The sequence below is a fragment of the Oncorhynchus masou genome, chromosome 22, assembly GCF_036934945.1.
Source record: "Oncorhynchus masou masou isolate Uvic2021 chromosome 22, UVic_Omas_1.1, whole genome shotgun sequence".
NCBI classification, from domain to species: domain Eukaryota; kingdom Metazoa; phylum Chordata; class Actinopteri; order Salmoniformes; family Salmonidae; genus Oncorhynchus; species Oncorhynchus masou.
In genome coordinates, this window is record NC_088233.1 from 31,160,229 (window position 1) to 31,185,468 (window position 25,240).

General features: G+C 43.8%; 1 protein-coding gene and 1 non-coding gene across 2 annotated transcripts in view; one reads left to right on the forward strand and one right to left on the reverse strand.

Moving 5' to 3' along the window:
• The window catches only part of LOC135509324 (semaphorin-4B-like), a 95,545-nt gene extending 71,571 nt beyond the window's left edge, over positions 1-23,974 (reverse strand). The window contains exon 1 of the mRNA XM_064929875.1: positions 23,770-23,974. The gene's annotated coding sequence lies outside the window, so the exon portion shown is untranslated. The remainder of the gene's footprint in view (positions 1-23,769) is intronic.
• On the forward strand, positions 15,306-15,381 carry trnat-ugu (transfer RNA threonine (anticodon UGU)). The gene has a single exon. It is a non-coding gene; the product is annotated as a tRNA-Thr (tRNA).
• Positions 23,975-25,240: the final 1,266 nt, after the last annotated feature.

A 25,240-nucleotide genomic window follows, 5' to 3' on the forward strand; every position in this document is an offset into this window, starting at 1 on the left:
CTCCGTAAGGCTATCAAACAAGCTAAGCGTCAGTACAGAGACAAAGTAGAATCCCAATTCAACGGCTCAGACACAAGAGGCATGTGGCAGGGTCTACAGTCAATCACGGACTACAGGAAGAAATCCAGCCCAGTCACGGACCAGGATGTCTTGCTCCCAGGCAGACTAAATAACTTTTTTGCCCGCTTTGAGGACAATACAGTGCCACTGACACTGCCTGCAATGGGAAAATGCGGTCTTTCCTTCACTGCAGCCGAGGTGAGTAAAACTTTTAAACGTGTTAACCCTCGCAAGGCTGCAGGCCCAGACGGCATCCCCAGCCGCGCCCTTAGAGCATGCGCAGACCAGCTGGCTGGTGTGTTTACGGACATATTCAATCAATCCCTATACCAGTCTGCTGTTCCCACATGCTTCAAGAGGGCCACCATCGTTCCTGTTCCCAAGAAAGCTAAGGTAACTGAGCTAAACGACTACCGCCCCGTAGCACTCACTTCCGTCATCATGAAGTGCTTTGAGAGACTAGTCAAGGACCATATCACCTCCACCCTACCTGACTCCCTAGACCCACTCCAATTTGCTTACCGCTCAAATAGGTCCACAGACGATGCAATCTCAACCACACTGCACACTGCCCTAACCCATCTGGACAAGAGGAATACCTATGTGAGAATGCTGTTCATCGACTACAGCTCGGCATTCAACACCATAGTACCCTCCAAGCTCGTCATCAAGCTCGAGACCCTGGGTCTCGACCCCGCCCTGTGCAACTGGGTACTGGACTTCCTGACGGGCCGCCCCCAGGTGGTGAGGGTAGGTAACAACATCTCCTCCCCGCTGATCCTCAACACTGGGGCCCCACAAGGGTGCGTTCTGAGCCCTCTCCTGTACTCCCTGTTCACCCACGACTGCGTGGCCACGCACGCCTCCAACTCAATCATCAAGTTTGCGGACGACACAACAGTGGTAGGCTTGATTACCAACAACGACGAGACGGCCTACAGGGAGGAGGTGAGGGCCCTCGGAGTGTGGTGTCAGGAAAATAACCTCACACTCAACGTCAACAAAACTAAGGAGATGATTGTGGACTTCAGGAAACAGCAGAGGGAACACCCCCCTCTCCACATCGATGGAACAGTAGTGGAGAGAGTAGCAAGTTTTAAGTTCCTCGGCATACACATCACAGACAAACTGAATTGGTCCACTCACACAGACAGCATCGTGAAGAAGGCGCAGCAGCGCCTCTTCAACCTCAGGAGGCTGAAGAAATTCGGCTTGTCACCAAAAGCACTCACAAACTTCTACAGACGCACAATCGAGAGCATCCTGGCGGGCTGTATCACCGCCTGGTACGGCAACTGCTCCGCCCTCAACCGTAAGGCTCTTCAGAGGGTAGTGAGGTCTGCACAACGCATCATCGGGGGCAAACTACCTGCCCTCCAGGACACCTACACCACCCGATGTTACAGGAAGGCCATAAAGATCATCAAGGACATCTACCACCCGAGCCACTGCCTGTTCACCCCGCTATCATCCAGAAGGCGAGGTCAGTACAGGTGCATCAAAGCTGGGACCGAGAGACTGAAAAACAGCTTCTATCTCAAGGCCATCAGACTGTTAAACAGCCACCACTAACATTGAGTGGCTGCTGCATACACACTGACACTGGCTCAACTCCAGCCACTTTAATAATGGGAATTGATGGGAAATGTTGTAAATATATCACTAGCCACTTTAAACAATGCTACCTTATATAATGTTACTTACCCTACATTATTCATCTCATATGCATACCTATATACTGTACTCTATATCATCGACTGCATCCTTATGTAATACATGAATCACTAGCCACTTTAACTATGCCACTTTGTTTACATACTCATCTCACATGTATATACTGTACTCGATACCATCTACTGTATCTTGCCTATGCTGCTCTGTACCATCACTTATTCATATATCCTTATGTACATATTCTTTATCCCCTTACACTGTGTATAAGACAGTAGATTAGGAATTGTTAGTTAGATTACTTGTTGGTTATTACTGCATTGTCGGAACTAGAAGCACAAGCATTTCGCTACACTCGCATTAACATCTGCTAACCATGTGTATGTGACAAATAAAATTTGATTTGATTTGATTTGACATACAAGAAAATCAAATAATGTATTTACATAAGTATTCAGACACTTTGCTATGAGACTCAAAATTGAGCTCAGGTGCATCCTGTTTCCATTGATCATTCTTGAGATGTTTCTACAACTTGATTGGAGTCCACCTGTGGTAAATTCAACTGACTGGACATGATTTGGAAAGGCACACACCTTTCTATATAAGATCCCACAGTTGACAGTGCATGTCAAAGCAAAAACCAAGCCATGAGGTCAAAGTAATTGTCCGTAGAGCTCGGAGACAGGACTGTGACGAGGCACAGATCTGGGGAAGGTAACCAAAACATTTCTGCAGCAGTGTCCCCAAGAACACAGTGACCTCCATAATTCTTAAACGGAAGAAGCTTGGAACCGCCAAGACTCTTCCTAAAGCTGGTTGCCCGGCCAAACTGAGCAATCAGGGGAGAAGGGCATTGGTGAGGGAGGTGACCAAGAACCCAATGGTTACTCTGACAGAGGACCAGAGTTCCTCTGTGGAGATGGGAGAACCTTCCGGAAGGAGAACCATCCCTGCAGCACTCCACCAATCAGGCCTTTATGGTAGAGTGGCCAGACTGAAGCCAATCCTCAGTAAAAGTTAAATGACAGTCCGCTTGGAGTCAAATCAAATCAAAGTTTATTTATCACGCACGCCGAATACAACAGGTGTAGACGTTACAGTGAAATGCTTACTTACAGGCTCCAACAAATAGTGCAAAAAAGGTTTAGGTGAACAATTGGTAAGTAAAGAAATAAAAACAACAGTAAAAAGACAGTGAAAAATAAAAGTAGTGAGGCTTATATAGTAGCGAGGCTATAAAAGTAGCGAGGCTCCATACAGACACCGGTTAGTCAGGCTGATTGAGGTAGTATGTACATGACGATGCATATATGATGAACAGAGAGTAGCAGTAGCATAAAAGAGGGGTTGGCGGGCAGTAGGTGGTGCCAATTGAGGTAGTATGTACATGAATGTATAGATAAAGTGACTATGCATATATGATAAACAGAGAGCAGCAGCAGCGTAAAAGGGGGGTTGGGGGGCACATAATGCAAATAGTCCGGGTAGCCATTTGATTACCTGTTCAGGAGACTTATGGCTTGGGGGTAAAAAATGTTGAGAAGCCTTTTGGACCTAGACTTGGCACTCTGGTACCACTTGCCATGCGGTAGTAGAGAGAACAGTCTATGATTGGGGTGGCTGGGGTCTTTGACAATTTTTAGGGCCTTCCTCTGACACCGCCTGGTGTAGAGGTCCTGGATGGAAGGCAGCTTAGCCTCAGTGATTTACTGGGCCGTACGCACTACCCTCTGTAGTGCCTTGCGGTCGGAGGCCGAGCAATTGCCGTAACAGGCAATGATGCAACCGGTCCGGATGCTCTCGATGTTGCAGCTGTAGAACCTTTTGAGGATCTGAGGACCCATAGCAAATCTTTTTAATTTCCTGAGGGTGAATAGGCTTTGTCGTGCCCTCTTCACGACTGTCTTGGTGTGTTTGGACCATTCTAGTTTGTTGTTGATGTGGACCCCAAGGAACTTAAAGCTCTCAACCAAAAGGAATATAAAGGACTCTCTGATCTGATGAAACCAAGATTGAACTCTTCGGCGTGAATGCTAAGCGTCACATCAGGACGAAACTTGGCACCATCCCTATGGTGAAGCATAGTGGTGGCAGCATCATGCTGTGGGGATGTTTTTAATGGCAGGGACTGGGAGACTAGTCAGGATTGAGGGAAAGATGATCAGAGCAAAGTACAGAGAGATCCTTGATGAAAACCTGCTCCAGAGCGCTCAGGACCTCAGACTGGGGTGAAGGTTCACCTTCCAACAGGACAACGACCCTAAGCACACAACCAAGACCACACAGGAGTGGCTTTGGGACAAGTCTCCGAATGTCCTTGAGTGGCCCAGCCAGAGCCCAGACTTGAACCCGATCGAACATCTCTGGAGAGACATGAAAATAGCTGTGCAGCAAAGCTCCCCATCCAGCCTGACAGAGCTTGAGAGGATTTGCAGAGAACATTGGGAGAAACTCCACAAATACAGGTGTGCCAAGCTTGTAGCATCATACCCAAGAAGACTCGAGGCTGTAAGGTGCTTCAACAAAGTACTGCGTAAAGGGTCTGAATACTTATGCAAATGATTTTTTTCTTTGCCATTATTGGGTATTGTGTGTAAATTGATGAGGGGAAAAAAACAAAATTAATCCAATTTAGAATAAGCCTGTAACATAACAAAACTGAAAAAGTCATGGGGTATGAATACTTTCCGAATACACTGTATCTATCTCAATACCTTGTATCCCTGCACATCGAGTCGGTACTGGTAACCAGTGAATAGCCTAGTTATCGTTACTCATTGTGTATTTATAACTTTTGTTATTATTTTTCTATTTATTCGTTGTGTTTATATTTATGTTTTTTCTACTATTTCTCTTTTTATTTTTTTGCATTGTTGGCAAGGGCCCGTAAGTAAACATTTCACTGTTAGTCTACACCTGTTGTTTACCAAGCATGTGAATATAATATTCAATTTGATTTGATTTATTGTCATGCTGAAAGGTTAATTAGTCTCCCAGTGTCTTGTGTAAAGCAGACTGAAGCAGGTTTTCCTCTAGGATTTTGCCTGTGCTTAGCTTCATTCCGTTTCTTTTTATCCTGAAAAACTCCAGTCTTTGCTGACGTGAAGTATACCCAAACCATGATGCAACCATCCCCATGCTTGAAAGTAAGGAGGAATTTACTCAGTGATGTGTTGTGTTGGATTTGCCCCAAACATAAGGCTTTGCATTTAGGCCAAAAAGTGTATTACTTTGCCATGTTTTTTGTCACTATTACTTTAGTGCAGCCTTTCTTAAAGTATGGGTCGCGACCGACACGGACCTGATAATGGTGGGTCGTGATGTGCCAGAGTAAATATATAATTATTTCATTCATTACTGGAATTGATTTGGCCAAGTGTGCTCTCTGCTTAGCAGCAGTCTCTGCTCAGTTTGGCAGGTGCGTGAGTGTGAGAGGGAGATGCACATGTGCTTCGTGGTTTACCTGATCTTTTTTCTGCAGTTTTCTTGACGATTACTCCGCGATACACGCGATGCAGCGCTGTCATTTAGTAGTAGATGATGCGCTGTCTGCCACTGACTTGTCATTCCCACACGCCATCACTCACCGCTGTCATCAAATGGATTCATGCGAGCCACAAGTTCTGACTGAGGTCAATTGTCATGAAACGCATGTACAGCAATGAGTTTCTCTTTCATAGAAACTTATAACAAGGAGCGCCCAATGTGTTTTGTGCGGGGAAGTGCTTAGTAATGACAGGTCCTGACCAAACATCCACTGCATGATGGTAAACCCAGGGAGTTCGTTCAGAACAGGGCAGAATGCGTCAGGAAACAGTGCTTCCACAGTGGAAAAGTAAGTCAGCTAGCAGCGCATTGTTGTCATTGTATAACAGGCGATAAGCTTAAATAAGGGAGTACTAACTAACTCTGATAGTAGTGGATGTGAGTTTCTCTTTCACACAATCCACTGGCCTTGTACACAGCTAATAGCTATCTTTATCTTTCTTTAGCTAATAGCTGTCTTTAGATATTTTTGTCAGATGTTATTATGGTATACTGAAGTATAATTACAAGCATTTCATAAGGCTTTTATTGACAATTACATGAAGTTGATGAAGAGTCAATATTTGCAGTGTTGACCCTTCTTTTTCAAAACCTCTGCAATCTGCCCTGACATGATGTCAATCAACTTCTGGGCCACATCCTGACTGATGGCAGCCCATTCCTGCATAATCAATGCTTGGAGTTTGCCAGAATTTGTGGGATTTTGTTTGGCCACCCGCCTCTTGAGGACCACAAGTTCTCAATGGGATTAAGGTCTGGGGAGTTTCCTAGCCATGGACACAAAATATCGATGTTTTGTTCCCCGAGCCACTTAGTTATCACTTTTGCCCTATGGCAAGGAGCTCCATCATGCTGGAAAATGCATTGTTCGTCACCAAACTGTTCCTGGATGGTTGGGAGAAGTTGCTCTCAGAGGATATGTTGGTACCATTCTTTATTCATGGCTGTATTCTTAGGCAAAATTGTGAGTCTCAGGATGCTTTACTGTTGGCATGACACAGGACTGATGGTAGCGCTCACCTTGTCTTCTCCTGACAAGCTTTTTTCCGGGATGCCCCAAACAATCGGAAAGGGAATTCATCATAGAAAATTACCCCAGTCCTCAGCAGTCCAATCCCTGTACCTTTTGCAGAATATCAGTCTGTCCCTGACGTTTTTCCCAGAAAGAAGTGGCTTCTTTGCTGCCCTTCTTGACACCAGGCCATCCTCCAAAAGTCTTCGCCTCACTGTACGTGCAGATGCACTCACACCTGCCTGCTGCCAGTCCTGAGCAAGCTCTGTACTGGTGGTGCCCCAGATCCCGCACCTGAATCAACTTTAGAAGACGGACCTGGCGCTTGCTGGACTTTCTTGGGCGCCCTGAAGCCTTCTTCACAACAATTGAACCACTCTCCTTGAAGTTGTTGATGATCCGATAAATGGTTGATTTAGGTGCAATCTTACTGGCAGCAATATCCTTGCCTGTGAAGCCATTTTTGTGAAAGCAATGATTCCTTGCAGGTAACCATGGTTGACAGAGGAAGAACAATTCCAAGCACCACCCTCCTTTTGAAGCTTCCAGTCTGTTATTCTAACTCAATCAGCATGACAGAGGTATCTCCAGCCTTGTATTTGTCAACACTCACACCTGTGTTAATGAGAGAATCACTGACATGATGTCAGCTGGTCCTTTTGTGGCAGGGCTGAAATACAGTGGACATGTTTTTGGGGGATTCAGTTCATTTGCATGGCAAAGAGGGCCTTTGCAATTCATCTGATCACTCTTCATAACATTTTGGAATATATGCAAATTGCCATCATACAAACTGAGGCAGCAGACTTTGTGAAAATTAATATTTGTGCCAGTCTCAAATCTTTTGGCCACGACTGTACAAATGAAGATGAAAAATGATCAGGCCTACTGTACATCTTACTGTAGAAATTGTTGAAAAGTGGTCTAGGTTGGAACGGTTGCTGTTAAAATACAATAATATTTTTTCTTCTTAAATGGAATAAACTGATTGAAGCAAGATACTTTTTGAGGCAAACGCACTCACACAGTTCTGAGTTTTTCATGTACAGCAGGAAGCTGTCTCTTGTCTGACTGAGAAAGCAGTAGATGTTCTGGTCCAGTTTGGCACCACAAAACAAGTACAGAAACAGTTAAGGCTGAGCATGACCTCAGTGTTGCACTGTCAACAGAGCCCAGAATAGACATGCTCTCATTAGGACTGTGTGTCTCTGTGTTTTCTGGTCTACATCTGTGTGATGTGATCAATCAGTTTATTCCAGTTCAGAATAAAACATATGTGTTGTATTTTAACAGCAACAGCAACAGTTCAAATCAAATCAATCAAATCCAATTTTATTTGTCACATACACATGGTTAGCAGATGTTACTGCGAGTGTAGCGAAATGCTTGTGCTTCTAGTTCCGACAATGCAGTAATAACCAACAAGTAAGCTAACTAACAATTCCTAAACTACTGTCTTATACACAGTGTAAGGAGATAAAGAATATGTACATAAGGATATATGAATGAGTGATGGTACAGAGCAGCATAGGCAAGATACAGTAGATGGTATCGAGTACAGTATATACATATGAGATGAGTATGTAAACAAAGTGGCATAGTTAAAGTGGCTAGTGATACATGTATTACATAAGGATGCAGTCGATGATATAGAGTACAGTATATACGTATGCATATGAGATGAATAATGTAGGGTAAGTAACATTATATAAGGTAGCATTGTTTAACCTCTTGAAACTCTAGGGGCGCTATATCATTTTTGGATAAAAAGTCGTTCCCGTTTTAAGCGCAATATTTTGTCACAAAAAGATGCTCGACTATGCATATAATTGGTAGCTTTGGAAAGAAAACACTCTGACGTTTCCAGAACTGCAAAGATATTTTCTGTGCGTGCCCTAGAACGTGAGCTACAGGCAAAACCAAGATGAAACGGCATCCAGGAAATGAGCAGGATTTTTGAGGCTCCGTTTTCCATTGTCTCCTTATATGGCTGTGAATGCGAGAGGAATGAGTCTGCCCTTTCTGTCGTTTCCCCAAGGTGTCTGCAGCATTGTGACGTATTTGTAGGCATATCGTTGGAAGATTGACCATAAGAGACCACATTTACCAGGTGTCCGCCCGGTGTCCTGCGCCGAAATTGGTGCGCAAACCTCAGCTGCAAGTATTTTTCCATGGAATTCAGAGAAGAAAGCAGGCTTCCACGAACGATATATCAATGAAGAGATATGTGAAAAAACACCTTGAGGATTGATTCCAAACAACGTTTGCCATGTTTCGGTCGATATTATGGAGTTAATTTGGAAAAAGTTTGACGTTGTTGGTGACTGAATTTTCGTTTCGGTAGCCAAATGTGATGTACAAAACGGAGCGATTTCTCCTATGCAAAGATGCTTTCAGGAAAAACTGAACATTTGCTATGTAACTGAGAGTCTCCTCATTGAAAACATCCGAAGCTCTTCAAAGGTAAATTATTTTATTTATTTGGTTATCTGGTTTTTGTGAAAATGTTGCGTGCTAAATGCTACTCAAAATGCTAAGCTAGCTTAGCATACTCTTACACAAATTAGTGAATAGCGATGGTTCAAAAGCATATTTTGAAAATCTGAGATGACAGTGTTGTTAAGAAAAGGCTAAGCTTTAGAGCAGGCGCATTATTTTCATTTTATTTGCGATTTTCAGAAATCGTTAACGTTACATTATGCTAATGAGCTTGAGGCTATAACTGTATACAGGTTTTTTCATAGCCAAACGTGAACAAAACGGAGCGATTTGTCCTACACAAATAATATTTTTTGAAAAACTGAACATTTGCTATCTAACTGAGAGTCTCCTCATTGAAAACATCTGAAGTTCTTCAAAGGTAAATGATTTTATTTGAATTATTTCTTGTTTTTGTGAAAATGTTGCTGGCTGAATTCTAGGCTTATAGCTATGTTAGCAATCAATACTCTTACACAAATGCTTGTTTAGCTATGGTTGAAAAGCATATTTTGAAAATCTGAGATGACAGTGTTGTTAACAAAAGTCTAAGCTTGAGAGCAAATATATTTATTTCATTTCATTTGCAATTTTCATGAATAGTTAACGTTGCGTTATGCTAATGAGCTTGAGGCTATAAATAGAATCCCGGATCCGGGATTGCGCGACGCAACAGGTTAAAGTGGCTAGTGATATATTTACATCATTTCCCATTAATTCCCATTATTAAAGTGGCTGGAGTTGAGTCAGTGTCAGTGTGTTGGCAGCAGCCACTCAATGTTAGTGGTGGCTGTTTAACAGTCTGATGGCCTTGAGATAGAAGCTGTTTTTCAGTCTCTCGGTCCCAGCTTTGATGCACCTGTACTGACCTCGCCTTCTGGATGATAGAGGGGTGAACAGGCAATGGCTCGGGTGGTTGATGTCCTTGATGATCTTTATGGCCTTCCTGTAACATCGAGTGGTGTAGGTGTCCTGGAGGGCAGGTAGTTTGCCCCCGGTGATGCGTTGTGCAGACCTCACTACCCTCTGGAGAGCCTTACGGTTGAGGGTGGAGCAGTTGCCGTACCAGGCGGTGATACAGCCCGCCAGGATGCTCTCGATTGTGCATCTGTAGAAGTTTGTGAGTGCTTTTGGTGACAAGCCAAATTTCTTCAGCCTCCTGAGGTTGAAGAGGCGCTGCTGCGCCTTCTTCACGATGCTGTCTGTGTGAGTGGACCAATTCAGTTTGTCTGTGATGTGTATGCCGAGGAACTTAAAACTTGCTACTCTCTCCACTACTGTTCCATCGATGTGGATAGGGGGGGTGTTCCCTCTGCTGTTTCCTGAAGTCCACAATCATCTCCTTAGTTTTGTTGACGTTGAGTGTGAGGTTATTGTCCTGACACCACACTCCGAGGGCCCTCACCTCCTCCCTGTAGGCCGTCTCGTCGTTGTTGGTAATCAAGCCTACCACTGTTGTGTCGTCCGCAAACTTGATGATTGAGTTGGAGGCGTGCGTGGCCACGCAGTCGTGGGTGAACAGGGAGTACAGGAGAGGGCTCAGAACGCACCCTTGTGGGGCCCCAGTGTTGAGGATCAGCGGGGAGGAGATGTTGTTACCTACCCTCACCACCTGGGGGCGGCCCGTCAGGAAGTCCAGTACCCAGTTGCACAGGGCGGGGTCGAGACCCAGGGTCTCGAGCTTGATGACGAGCTTGGAGGGTACTATGGTGTTGAATGCCGAGCTGTAGTCAATGAACAGCATTCTCACATAGGTATTTCTCTTGTCCAGATGGGTTAGGGCAGTGTGCAGTGTGGTTGAGATTGCATCGTCTGTGGACCTATTTGAGCCGTAAGCAAATTGGAGTGGGTCTAGGGTGTCAGGTAGGGTGGAGGTGATATGGTCCTTGACTAGTCTCTCAAAGCACTTCATGATGACGGAAGTGAGTGCTACGGGGCGGTAGTCTTCTAGCTCAGTTACCTTAGCTTTCTTGGGAACAGGAACAATGGTGGCCCTCTTGAAGCATGTGGGAACAGCAGACTGGTATAGGGATTGATTGAATATGTCCGTAAACACACCAGCCAGCTGGTCTGCGCATGCTCTGAGGGCGCGGCTGGGGATGCCGTCTGGGCCTGCAGCCTTGCGAGGGTAACACGTTTAAATGTTTTACTCACATTGGCTGCAGTGAAGGAGAGACCCAACCTAAACTATTTAACAATCATTTCTACAGTAAGATGTACAGTAGGCCTGATCATTTTTCATCTGTACTGATACTTAGGGTTGTACTATCAAAAAGCCGATGTGTGTGTGTGTTTTGTTATACATCTGTGTGATGTGATCAATCAGTTTATTCCAGTTCAGAATGAAAATTATTTATTGTATTTTAACAGCAACAGTTCCAACCTAGACATATATGTAAGAGTGTTTTTAATTGTGGAAGAAAAACATTTATATATTTACATGGATATTTCATTTCATTGTTATTTGTTTTTTGTCTATAATGCATTTGTTTTAGGCATAAGGGCAATGAAATGTACCAATATTAATGTATAGTTGCATATTTTCCTAAGCTTGAAAACACAGAATTTCTCATTTGGGTCCCAGGCTGAAAAAGTTTCAGAACACCTGCTTTAGTGCCTTGCTACATACAGGATGAATGTTTTGGACTATTTTGATTATGTATATTTCTATTATTCTTTTCACTCTGTCATTTAGGTCATTATTGTGGAGTCACTACAACGTTGTTGATTCATCCTCAGTTTTCCCCCATCACAGCCATTAAACCCTGTAGCTGGCCTCATGGTGACATCCCTGAGCAGTTTCCTTCCTGTCCTGCAGCTCAGTTCAGAACGACAACTGCATCTTTGATGTGTCTAGGTTATTTAATTCATCATCCACAGCAGAATTCTTAACTTGACCATGCTTAACGAGATATTCAATGTCTGATTTGTTATTGTTACCAATATAAAAACCCTACCCTTCTCCATGAGGCTTTCGAAAAGCTCCCTGGTTTTGTAGTTGAATCTGTGCTTGACATTCAATAGTTGACTGAGAGACCTTACAGATGTTGTATGTATGGGGGACAGAGGAAGGGTTAGTCATTAAAAATCATGTTTATTTCACACAGAGTGAGTCCACGTAACTTATTATGTGATTTGTTAAGCCAAATTTGACTCCTGAACTATTTTAGGCTTAAACAAAAGGGCTGAATACTTATGCAACAACTATATTTCTGTTCTTTTATTGGTATTATTCTGTAAAAAGAAAATATTTCATTTTCTTTGCACTTTGACAATATGGAGTATGTTGAGTAGACCAATGACACCAACTCAGAATTCTCTCTCTTTCAATCCCACATTGCAATGCAACAACATGTGAAAAAATCAAAGGGGGGTGAATACCCACTGTTCATCCTTTTCAACAGCCATTAGAGAAGTCACAACACTTCCATCAGAGGATCTGTTGTGCCTCCTGGCTCACAGCACTCACCCAGCTGTTCTACATGCAGTCAGAGCAATTATCATCCCAAATGTGTTGCACAAGTACTGCTGGGGCAATCAGGAGATACTGTACTGTATGCTGGGGTGGGTATATGCTAAACCCAGGCCAGTCCTCCTTTCTCTCCCCTCTCACACTACTATTGATTTGCCCTTGGAGCCGGGTTTTGTGTGTGCTGAATGGGGACAGAGCCTGGCTAGCTAATTATGTGGACACCCAGTAATGAGATGCACATGCAGTCCTGACAGTGGGATGATATGCAGTTTTCTCCATGACACATACAGACAGGGGGCCTGCAAGATGACTCACAGGGGGGCTGATGTCTTCATTATAGCCTAAAGGAGACCCTCATATGATCACAGTCACACCAGCCTGGCAGGCCATGACAGGCTCTCAAACCTCCTACACCATTTGAGCTTGAATGTCACATATTCGAGCATATGAAAGAAAGATACCAGAAAATACAAATGTTGGATGCTCTATGGATTTCCATTAGGAAAACAGTACAGAAAGGAATTCATTTAACTATACAATCCACTCTGAAATGTGCTACTTCAGAAATGTTATTGAGCCCACTGTCAGCGAGCTGTTTAAGATATCAAGCCGTGCTCGGTTTATGAGGGGTCAAAGCGTCTGTGAGACACAGGTGAGGAGCTGTAAAATTCCTGGTTGCTGAAAGTAGGTCAGAGCAGTCCAAATGTTTGCTGCTCCCGCTCTAAATGTTTTCTATTGTTTGGAATTATCTCCCTGTATCCTTCTTTGTGCATTTACTACTGGGGCAATATGGACCCTGAGACGCTAAGCTTGTTACAATCTGCAGGACTTTGTATCTCTAGTTAGTTTCTGTTTTGCTTTGGTTCTGACTGCATGCGGTAGATACATTTTTATTTGATTGGAAATGGCAGGTTATTGTTAGTTCAAAAGTACACTGTGGATGTATGCCTTATAAATGACTAACACTTCAGGTTGTACGAATACGCATCAGGTTGTACGAATACAAAGTTCTTTCATTAACATTTCATTCAGTTGTTTAATTTGTCATTGAATGGTCACTCAACCAATCAATAGTTATTGATCACCAGATGGAACCTGCATAGATAACATTAAAACATTTAAACGATTCTTTAGAAAGCTCCGTTGAGACTAGGAGAACTATGAGGTAAAAGCAAAGATAACATATAGAAAAACATGTGAGACTAGAAACAAGCAGATTAGGCTACTTCAGAATGTGAGTGAATAAGGGTGCACGCCCCAGTGCTCTATTTGAATCTCTACTTGAAATCACCATCTTGGTTCAACCAGCTGGAAAATGTATTCAGATTGGAGTCTGCTAAAAAAAAAAATCGATTAAGATGGTCTGAATTCTTAAACTGCTGTAAACAATGGTGTGTGGGTGTCCCCTCTGGATGGCCATAGAGAAAGGTTGCACACATTCCAATAGCTTAGAGGCTTAGACAAATGCTCTGAGCGCTGGCCAGTGCAGGGTAGTGTGCTCAGCCCATCCATCCATCCATCACTGTGTAGGGCTGATAAAGGGCTCAGCCTCTGCTCCTACACACTGCCATCACTGACACACAGCCCCTATAGACACCCACATCTCCTTCTCCTCGTCCATCCCCTCCCCCTCCACCCGTGGTCTGTTACTGACAGATGCCTGCACCCCAGGGTTTCTCAGAGAGCAGGCTCCGAAAACCCTGACCCTCCCCTTGCCCATCACTCTCCCTCTTCCCAATGTCTTCTCTATGCTGAGCTCTGGTCAGCAGCACTGCACATCACCTTCACTCAATATCAATCACTGAGCCCAACATATCTCCTACTAATGCCGTGTCTCGGTGAATGTCTACACAGGAGCAGGAGTCTCTCTATGATAGAGTACTTGTGGTCAGCTCATAGCAAACCCTGCACACATTTCCACACAGCTTACTGTATGAAGAACAGAGAAACGGCATACAACTCTATATGAATTAGGCATAATATGATCTAGAACAGTGGTTCCCAACCTTTTTGGCTTCCTGTACCAACAACTGAATTTGTCTGCCCGGAGTACCCCTGAAGTACCCCCTCACGTGCATTCTACGAGTAGGCATATGGTCTCATGAGTCTTTTTGAGTACCCCCTGTGGATAGGACAAGTACCCCCAGGGGTCCTACTACCCCTGTCTGGGAACCACTGACCTAGAGGATAACATTGATTATTTATCATGTCTGAGAGGAGCAAGAGGAGATTATGCATATGAAGCAGTCATACAAGTGGCCTCAGTAGAGTACCAGAAACAAGAGAAAAAAGACAACCTGGCATGATGACTCCTTGCTGTCCCCAGTCCACCTGGCCGTGCTGTTGCTCCAGTTTCAACTGTTCTGCCTGCAGCTATGGAACCCTGACCTGTTCACTGCACGTGCTACCTGTCCCAGACCTGCTGTTTTCAACTCTCTAGAGACAGCAGGAGCGGTAGGGATACTCTCAATGATCGGCTATGAAAAGCCAACTGACATTTACTCCTGAGGTGCTGCACCCTCGACAACTACTGCGATTATTATTATTTGACCATGCTGGTCATTTATGAACATTTGAACATCTTGGCCATGTTCTGTTATAATCTCCACCCGGCACAGCCAGAAGAGGACTGGCCACACCTCATAGCCTGGTTCCTCTCTAGGTTTCTCCCTAGGTTTTGGCCTTTCTAGAGAGTTTTTCCTAGCCACCGTGCTTCTACACCTGCATTGCTTGCTGTTTGGGGTTTTAGGCTGGGTTTCTGTACAGCACTTTGAGATATCAGCTGATGTAAGAAGGGCTATATCAATCAATTTGATTTGATTTGATGATTATAAATGGATATTTCAATGCAGGGTTTGTACCAGTGTTATGGAAGCTGCTCATAGTTTACCAAACTAACAATTCACACTAGAATAAGTTAAGCTACTCTAAAGCTACCTGTAAGAAAAATATTGTTTACTTTGAAAAGGCAGTACACTACATCCAAGCTTCTCTGTGAAAAATTATCATATCTATATCTAAATAAAAATTGCAATAAAAGATGTCTCTGAGGTCAGGTGTAACAGCCCTGTGTGGCTCAGTCGGTAGAGCATGGCGCTTGTAACGCCAAGCGTCGTGGGTTCGATTCCCGCTGGGGCTACCCATATGTAAAAGTAGTGGCCCCAGCCGACTTGTAAGTCGCTTTGGACAAAAGCGTCTGCTAAATGGGATATATTATATTATTATTAACAGAATGTGTAATTTAGCCTATTAAAGACTAACTATGTTTCAAATGAGAATTAGGCAGGTTTGATGCCAAAAATTAAAGGACATACTTGCTGACTCCACCCATATTTTTCTAATATTTTTGTAAAAAAGTAGTGTGTAGTTCCAATAGTTAGATACACCGCAAAACAGTAATTAAATGCTTAAAACGGTACCAATATTTGAATTTAGTTCAACTACCACCAAGCTACTGCAAAATGTAGTTAAACTACTAGTTGAACTACATGTAGTTCAATACTGCCCAACACAGGCTTGTACTGTAGTAAACCTTCATCTGAGCATTCGTGTAGCACATCTGCATACTGCAGAAATGTCATAATGATCATTACAGAGGTAATAATAAATATCATAGGTCTCCCAGTTCAAACTGAACGCAGAAGTTGCCTTAATATGTAGACTGTGCTGCTCTACCTTTGTAGTCAGGCTGTGCTCTGTGATAAGAGCCGTCCTCTGGGCTGCAGACGGGAGAAAATGCTCGCCTAACATTTTGAGATGGAATTGTAAACCATGTTACAGTGAAAAGATTGGCAAAATAATATCAGACAGGCAATCAGGTTCACAAAATGTGTTTTACAGAGATATGTAAATCAAGAGCTACTGATCCTGGGGCAGCAGATGCTGACTTGCATTGATGCCTGTGGTTGCTCAAGTTACTCTTCTTCTCTCTTAGCCTTGAAATTAGTGGGGGATGATACTAAGAACCAGCCAAAGCCCCCTGGTTGTCTGTATCTACCAGACAGACCTTTTTTTATGGAGTGTCACTTGCAGTGACCTCAAGTTGGAGTGAACGATAGTGTGCTACTTATTCTTAAAGAGTCACCAATGCATTGGAATCCCAATCATTCCAGCCATGTCATCAGTCCTTTAGAACACAGATATGTAGGGTACATTCCACTCAGTGGAACCCAATAAACCTAGACACTAACACATATCATGTTTTGTTGTTGTATTGTTTCTATTATTTTGTTGTTGTTGTATTGTTTGTATATCATTGTATTTAGAATGTGTGTGACTGTCCTTGTCTTAGTGTTTAAGTGTTTTAGTGTTTTGTTACTTGTCAAGTTGTGTGTTTTCTGTGGACCCCAGGGAGAATAGCTGCTGCCTCTGCAAAAGCTAATGGGGACCCCAAAAGGGGGCAGCCTGGTTGGCAACCTGGAGGAGACGCGGTCTTGTCACTCAGTGTCAACCTGATAGCCATGGAACACTAAAGTGTAACACAGCTCCTACTGTAACATTTGTTTAAAGCTGCAATATGTATCTTTTCGGGCAATCTGACCAAATGCACATAGAAAAGTGAGTTATAGATTTGTCATTCTCATTGAAAGCAATCCTAAAAAGTGGTAGATCTGTTCTGTGTGCGCTATTTCTATGCTTCCTGTTTTTCAGTTGAGTTTTTGTGTCTTTTAGACCAGCTTCAAACAGCTGAAAATGTTTGTTTATTGAGATATTTCACAGTGTTTAAGATGGTACAATGATTCTCTCCACTTTTGTTTTGTCACAAACTGAAATTAGGTGAACTATTAGTATTTTAGCAACCTGGAAACGGCAGAGCGATTTTTGCATATTGCAACTTTAATACTAAAATGTATAATTTTAGGACTAATTGAATATTACAAAATGTACCTCTTCACATTGGAGGGCTTGTTCTATTAAGTTTTTCCCTGAATCTGTTTTCTTCATATTTCTTAGTAAAAAGTTGTGCAGGGCAGGATGAGTTAAAGTAAGGCTGACTGACTGAGCGCTCTATTTAACCAGACAATCATAATAAGGGGATTGACAGCCTATCAGATAACACTGTTCAGTGCAGTTGATTGCATGTACATACAGGCAGATCTCTTTTATAGCATGGTGCGGATAACTAGCACTCTGAAGTAGTAGAGTGCAAATGGAACTTAATGACTAAGAAAAAGGGTAAAAATGTAATTTCTCCTTTTCATTGACACCGAGCAAAGATACATGCATAAAATGCATAAGTTGATAACCTTTATATCAGATTTGTGCTAGTGGGAGTTAGCTTTCAATTTGCTTTCACTGGCTCTGCAGAGGATCGTTGGTTAATGTAGTACGGAGTGAAGTGAACTCCAAAAGGACCCTTGAAGTTCCTGTGGCCTTTGTTTGCAGTGAAGGGCCCAGCCGTAGAGCGCAGTGGAGGATGCGTGATCCAATCAGAGTCCTGACACGTCCACACAGCTCAGCTCTGTGCAGGGCCCTGCGGCTGCAGGCATGGAGGTGGGAGCTGATGTCATGGAGAGATGGCAGTGAAATGATCTGTTACACGAAAGCTGAGCCTCTTCAATACCATATTAGAGCCAAGCCCACATAGAATTTCCTCAGACATCTTCACCTACTTTCACAACATAGGGGTCAGGGCTTGTCATACCACAGGTTAAGCTCTCTGATGCAATCTCCTTTCCAGACATGAGCAGAGCAAGATGGATGTTGCTTTAGTGAGTCTAGAATTATGAAGAAGGAAGGTGTGTAGCCATGAATTTCCAATATACACAAAATAAAGATGCAGAACTGGAACAATGATAACCTATTTTATTATCTGAGACATTTTGTAGGTTAATCTATGAGGTAGACTAAATGCAGCTGGGTAGACTAGCCCACTATCAGGTCGTAAAGAGCTTGTTTGACCTTAGAGCTGAGACTGAACAAACCAAAGGTTTTCTTTTTTGCCTGGATCCAGAGTCAACTGATTAGAGGGAACAGTAGGAAGACAGTCATTTAAAGAAGACATAATTCAGACAATGAGCATAAAGTATCTTTCAGGAGCCATATAAGGTAATCTCCCAAAATACCCTGCAACTCGAGGGTGAACTGTAACTTGAAAAACAAGGCTCTGCTGCTTTGTTGTTCAGTACAAAAGCAAACACACAGCGTAGCTCTTTCTTTTGGGCAACCCCATCGCAATAAATAGTACAGCAGCCTCCAAATAAACACAAGGTCCCTTTTCCTAATTTATTAATTCAGGAGCATAAGGAGCAGTCTTTTACAGACTAAAGCAGAGCTGTGTAGGACAGCATGAAAATATCTTTATGACCTGAACCAATTAACCAGCAGCCCTCTCTCTGTTCCTCTGTCCCACCGACCATGCTCGCGGCAGTGGGGAAAATGAGCATCAATGCATGAGAAGCGTTAGTTCCTTCCTGTGAGCTGCTACCTGCATGCTAAGCAGCTCCATTCCCCCAGATGTCTGAAAGCCTTGCTGGACCCCAGGCAGCATCAGCAGCAAATCTGTATTTGTCTCCCTCCCAGGCTGCCCAGACCTGTGTAGTCAGGCAGACAGTTGAGTGGACAGGTGCCAGGGTGGAGAGAGGAAAGGACAGTTACCTGAACCCTGCGGTCACTCACACCACGAGAAAGCACCGGGAGAAGACGTTAGCATCTTTCAAAAGGCCACCCGGATGTCTTGCCCTGGCTCTTCATATATCACATATTCGATCCAATACCATGAATTATTCAGACTGAACTGTGCCTACTGTGTCTCTCACCTCAAACACCTGCAATGCTTGCCTACCTGGATTACAGTGTTTCCATAAGAGTCTTTTAGACTGCCACGGTCTACTATCAGTCATGCAGTTCACCTCACTCCTCATATTCCATATCTGTAGTGCTAAGTACAGACTGTGCAGTGTAGATAAAAAGAACAGTACAGTATGCTATCATGTTGTTAAACGATCACTCTGTAAAAGGAGTTTGTAAAACAGTTCGGTAGGCCCCTATTTTATGAGGTGCTGCTCTGTGCAAAGTTTTGCTAAGTGGGTCATGACATGAGCTGTCATGTGCTAACCTAACACAAGGCTAACTACAGTGAGGGCTCGTTGGCATTAGCATAAGAAAGGCATAGCTGGCAGAGCCTTTGACTTTTGGCGAGGGGTTGTAAAATGTTACAGCTCTGGTGTGCGTCATGCTCATACAGCGAGACGTGAAGGGAGGCAGAGAGCAGCGCAGGTCTTCTTTCATGACTGCACACAGTGAACTAGGGGATAACGCCAGCATACTACCCTCATTCACTCCTTCGTTTGTGGATTCCAGCTACGCACGCAATGACTAAATACCAGCATCCCTCCTCCCTGTTCTCCTCTGTGCACGCCTCCCACTCCTAACTATCAGCAGGGATTCCTGACTAGATAACACGTGACCGACATTCTCCATTCGACACTTAGTAGGTTAGAGGAGGACAGAATCATCCAACAACACAGTAATGAGCATGTGACTTCTCAGCTAGGCATAGGCTAAATGTTCAGTTGGCCTTCACATAATTGGATAATTGATAAAGAACATATTATCCCCAAAAAATTGCTTATAGTAGAAAAGTAATTAAAAGCCTAATTTGATCAGTGGTCTGCAGCTGGAATGTCTGGGAGGGTCAGCAGTGCCATTAGTTGCATAAAGGGCACAACCTGGAATGCTGGGAGGTCATGATGGGGAAGGATGATTCTAATCATCACATGCAGGAGCTCTCACACTGGTGTCAGAGAGGGGCATACCAACACAAGTGACAAACACTTCATGTAGACACGTTTGGAGTACGCAGGTCACACATTTAGCTCCCCTCCAGGTCGAGCATTAGTTAGAGAGGTACAGAAACTCACATTCCCCAGCTCACCACGGTTTAAAATACAACAGTATAATGCTTGAAACATGGACATGCAAGAAGAACCGGTGTAAACCCGAGGGTGACGGACAGCGCGCCCTGAAGACAATTTTGCCATTCTCACACGGACACATGAGAAACGCTGACCCACGTGGAAACATATTCCAAATGTCTTCTCAAAACTATTCCACGGGCCTGTGTAACGTTACAGTTAAAATAAGGTGGAAGCCTGAGGCACTTCATAGTACACATGTGGCGTGTTTCTGTGTACTTGTCAGAGGGGTTAAGAGACAGATCTGAGGGTCTCTAAGACAGCCAAGCAAACACAGGGTTCTGCCTAGGATCCATGTCCACAGCCATTTCCCACATCTTGCCACAGTGACTGGACTGGGACAACACTCGAGACTGCAAGCTGAGCTCCCTGAATGCCTGTTTGCAGAGTTCCCATCAGTAAGCACACAGCAATAGCACTCCCTGAAGGCCCATGTTTAACCTTCAGGTTACATGTGGCTGGCCACTCCACATCCCCCTCTTCCTGCTATTAACCCCTCTCTCACTCATGCAATCCATCCACCAACACCACAGCAGAACTGAACCGCTCTCTCACATTAAGACCCTTATTATAGCACCGCAGTCCCAGCTAGGGTTGAAGTAGCAGTCAGTCACCATAATAGGTAGGCAGGTAGCCTAGCAGTTAAGAGTGCAAGGCCAGTAACCGAAAGGTCTTTGGTTTGAATCCCCAAGCCGACTAGGTGAAACATTTGTCGATGTGCCCTTGAGCAAGGCACTTAACCCTAATTGCTCCTGTAAGTCGCTCTGAATAAGAATGACGGCTCAAATGTAATAATGGTGGATGGGTCCTCGGAGAGACAGTGTTTCAGATCACTCACATTACTTAATATGGTTCCTCAGTAAGCTGATGGGTTGAGTGAGGATTGAAGTTTATTTACATTCCTCATTTTTACTGCCAGAATGAATTGCATGATCCATTTCACACACACACGTACAAGCAAGTGCGTAGACACGCACACACAAACACTGACAGGTACTGAGTCACTGTGCCGAAGCCAACAGATGAAGAGGAATCAGACTAATGCTGAGAAAAGACCCCTGGGATTATGATGAGTGTGATTGGAAGCATGTGCTAGAGCGGGGGCCAGGGAGAGTTGTGCTAGAGCAGGGCCAGGGAGAGTTGTGCTAGAGCAGGGCCAGGGAGAGTTGTGCTAGAGCGGGGCCAGGGAGAGTTGTGTTAGAGCAGGGCCAGGGAGAGTTGTGCTAGAGAGGGGCCAGGGAGAGTTGTGTTAGAGCAGGGCCAGGGAGAGTTGTGCTAGAGCAGGGCCAGGGAGAGTTGTGTTAGAGCAGGGCCAGGGAGAGTTGTGCTAGAGCGGGGCCAGGGAGAGTTGTGCTAGAGCAGGGCCAGTGAGAGTTGTGCATTGCAAAGACACTACAGTGTGATGTATTCTTTTCTCTGAGCGCAATCACTAATCTGTAACAGGTTGTCCATTGCGATCACATTGTGAAGCTTCAGTGCACAGAAGCACTGTTTTTCTTTCTTTGCTTTGTGCCCCTCTCAGCTGCTGGAACAGCAAATCAAGAAAGCCCTTCCACTGTGCAGAGGGAGAGCTGGCTATTCTGGATGTAGTGGTTGTAGCTAAAAACAGCCATGAAATAATATTGACTTTAGGCCTTACATGATCAATTAACGTTATTGTCGAAGCACAATATCCAAACTAGATATTTAATCTTTACTTTTGGCATTGAGAATACCACTATATAAACCTACTGTTCATATCTAAGGGTATAGACTCCATCCATTAACAGTATATAGAATAGGTACTCCAATGAGATGTCCATCTCCCAATGGGATGCTTGAAGTGAGCAGCTAGAGTGTGGATTTGAGTTATTGATATAACAGGCACCGTCCTTTACCAACAAGCCAAACACTTTGTGACAGAGTCATACAGGCAGCTCATTGTCAAGGCTTCTGTACCCAGAATGCTGTTGCCAGCTGTTGTCTTTACGGATCAGACCAAAAGAAAACATAGAGACAAGGTCATCAGCACAGGCAGGCTTTTCTTCTCCAAATGTGCATCAGGTAACAGAATTCACTCTGTTTGAAGAGTATATTAATTGATCTGTCCCCTCATTCTGATAGGAACTCCCTTTGACTGTTTGTTGTAAAAAGATTGAATATCTCTACTGTAGTTCTACAGTTGCTGTTTTTGTTTTGTCTCCTATAGCACGTCCATGTTTGCGATGGCTATCACATTTCCAGCTGTCGAGTCACATAACTGGACTACACCCTCATGCTAAAATGAACTGGCCTTTGAGAGATACATTCCATAGTGGTTCATATTGCACTCCAGTGATACTGTATCGAGGCTATGTAGTGCCGAATAGGTTGATGTTGACACCCTATCGTAACAACTGACCAGTGTGCACTAGTAACATAAAGCCTCCCTCTCCAAAGAAAGGCACACAGTGTAACAAAGGCTGGCTTGTTAATCATCTTCATAGAATAGATCCAGTTTCAATTTCTGTAATAATGAACACACCTAACACATTGGCATTATGTCACGACTGTGCTGCCAGCAGAGTGAGGGTGGGAGGTTTGAGTTTCACACAGTAAAACCTGCAGCCTCTGGCCTGAAGATGCCCTGTAAGACCCACAGCAAAAAAACCTGACTGGCATCACATCACAACCCCAACCACCACAACAGTCCTGCTGCACTACTAAGGGAGGCATAATCATGCCAACACACTCTTAAATGAGATCTGATGTAGTTTTTTATGTTTGTTCTTTGACTTCATTTACAAAGCCAACTGTACCACATGCCACAGAGTTCACAGGAAGTTCCCGTGCTGGGAGAGGATGTGAGTGCACTGCCTGCCACATTCGCTCACTCCTATCTGTAGAGAGAGGCCCCATTCCCCGTCACACGCTCTCTGTGTTGGAGAGACTGAGCCGCCAGCTCCACTAGAACAACCACTGCCTTACTATGGATGCTCACGCACAGTCTAATAGGCCTTTAAATGTGAACAAACCCAGGCAAATAGCTGTACTTATATTTATTTATTTTTATGTATATATATACTGTATGTATATATATATATATACACACACACACACACACACACACACACACACACACACACACACACACACACACACACACACACACACACACACACACACACACACACACACACACACACACACACACACACACACACACACACACACACACATTACAGTATACTAATTTAAAAAAAAGAGTTCAACACCAACAACTCTTTAGGCAAGAGGACCTAGAATAAACACACCCAAGCCTATAGCTACCCACTACGAATATGAATATGAATACGAAGAAGAGGAAGAAGAAGAAGCAGCTCTGCCCTGCTATCACCTTATTATTATTATTATTTTTAAATACGGGATAGGCTGTCTCATGTCAACAGCACACACCCACTTTAGCCCTGTGTACATGGAGAGAGAGAGAGAGATAAAATAGCCCATAATGCAGAGAGAGGCAGGAGAATGACAGCAGTGTCCATTTCACAAGGTAACCAAAACCCCAGGAGAGACATCAATGATTAACTGAGGCAACGCTCTGCACTCTTAATGAATACAGGGCTGCCTCTGTTGTAGTGGGTTGTACTTACTCTCTTTCCTGCACAGCTCTGTACCAAAATGATCTTCAGATTAAGAAAAGGTTCCTTTTAGGGTGACTCAGAGAGAAATGCCCTTCAGGGAATGGGTAATAGAACAGCCAGTAGATTATCCATGTAGAGCAGTTAGAGTAGCAGTAGTTAAAGGGCTCCTGCTGCCTGCTCTGTGTCTGTCTGCTTTCTCTCTCTCTAACAGTCTGACACCCTGTCATAGTACAGCCTGCCTCTCCTCTGGCTACTCTCCACTATAGCCCCTCCTCTCCCACACTGCTGCCAGAGAGGGAGGGAGCAGGGGCGCTGATATACTGCTTCTACAGAAGTGGGAGAAGAAAGAGAGGACAGGATACACCCACAGAATGGTCTTCTCTTAGTTTGATTTCTGGTTCTATCTGATGTATGAACCAGGCTTAACTAGAATTACCACTCTAAACAATGGAACCATTAAGAAGTGGGTTGAAGAAGAAAAACCTAAGCCTGTTAAATTCAATCAAAAAGTCCCTTTGTATTTGACTTTCCTCATATACGTATGTGTGTATCTGCTCCCGAGTGGCGCAGCGGTCTAAGGCACTGCATCTCAGTACTTAATGTGTCACTACAGACACCCTGGTTCAAATCCAGGCAGCATCACAACTGGGCGGTGCACGATTGGCCCAGCATTGTCTGGGTTTTGCCGGTGTAGACCGTCATTGCAAATAAGAATTTGTTCTCAATTGACTTCCCTAGTTAAATAAATTAAAAATCCAAATAATATTTGACTAAGCTATATAGTGCGAAGTCCCCTGACAGTTAAACATTCCACACAAAAGTAGGCCTATTATTATAAAAGTCAGTGAATGACATTGGTGGGCTAAGGTTACATCCATAAAACAAATACTGTTGATCATATCTCAAAAATTCTGTGGGAAAAACTAGGCTTACTTCTCTTGCCCAATTTGTTTAGAGTATCAGAGTATTAATTGGAAGAAGTGAACTGGTTAAGAGGAACCACTTGAGTGTGTTCTATATATTAATCATAGGAAGCAGAGTATGAGGCTAGCCCTGACAGGATGGTGTCACGAAGTGCTATTAAAATAATACACAACCCACTGCCAAGGACAAGCTTTCAGGGCATGACACTGAGTTCCACAGAACTGGTGACGCTAACAAGTCTCGGTGGGAATTTAATTTAGAACTAAGAGACCATTTCATCCGCTGAAAAGGGGCCACGGTCTTCTAGTGCAACCGCATACTGGCCATGTTAAATAGACACAGCCTGGAGTTAGCTCTCAGTTGAATAGCATTAGTGAATGCTGTTATTCCTGCGTGAGTACCTCAGAGAATGCTGAAATGGAATTGAAAATTGACAAATCATATCACTCAGCCATCACATGCTTTCTTCCTTTATCAACCAAAACAACCATGAGCCCGAGTGGAAAACAGGTGCATTTAATGCAAACGGAATGGAAGCAGTCCAATTTCACACTTA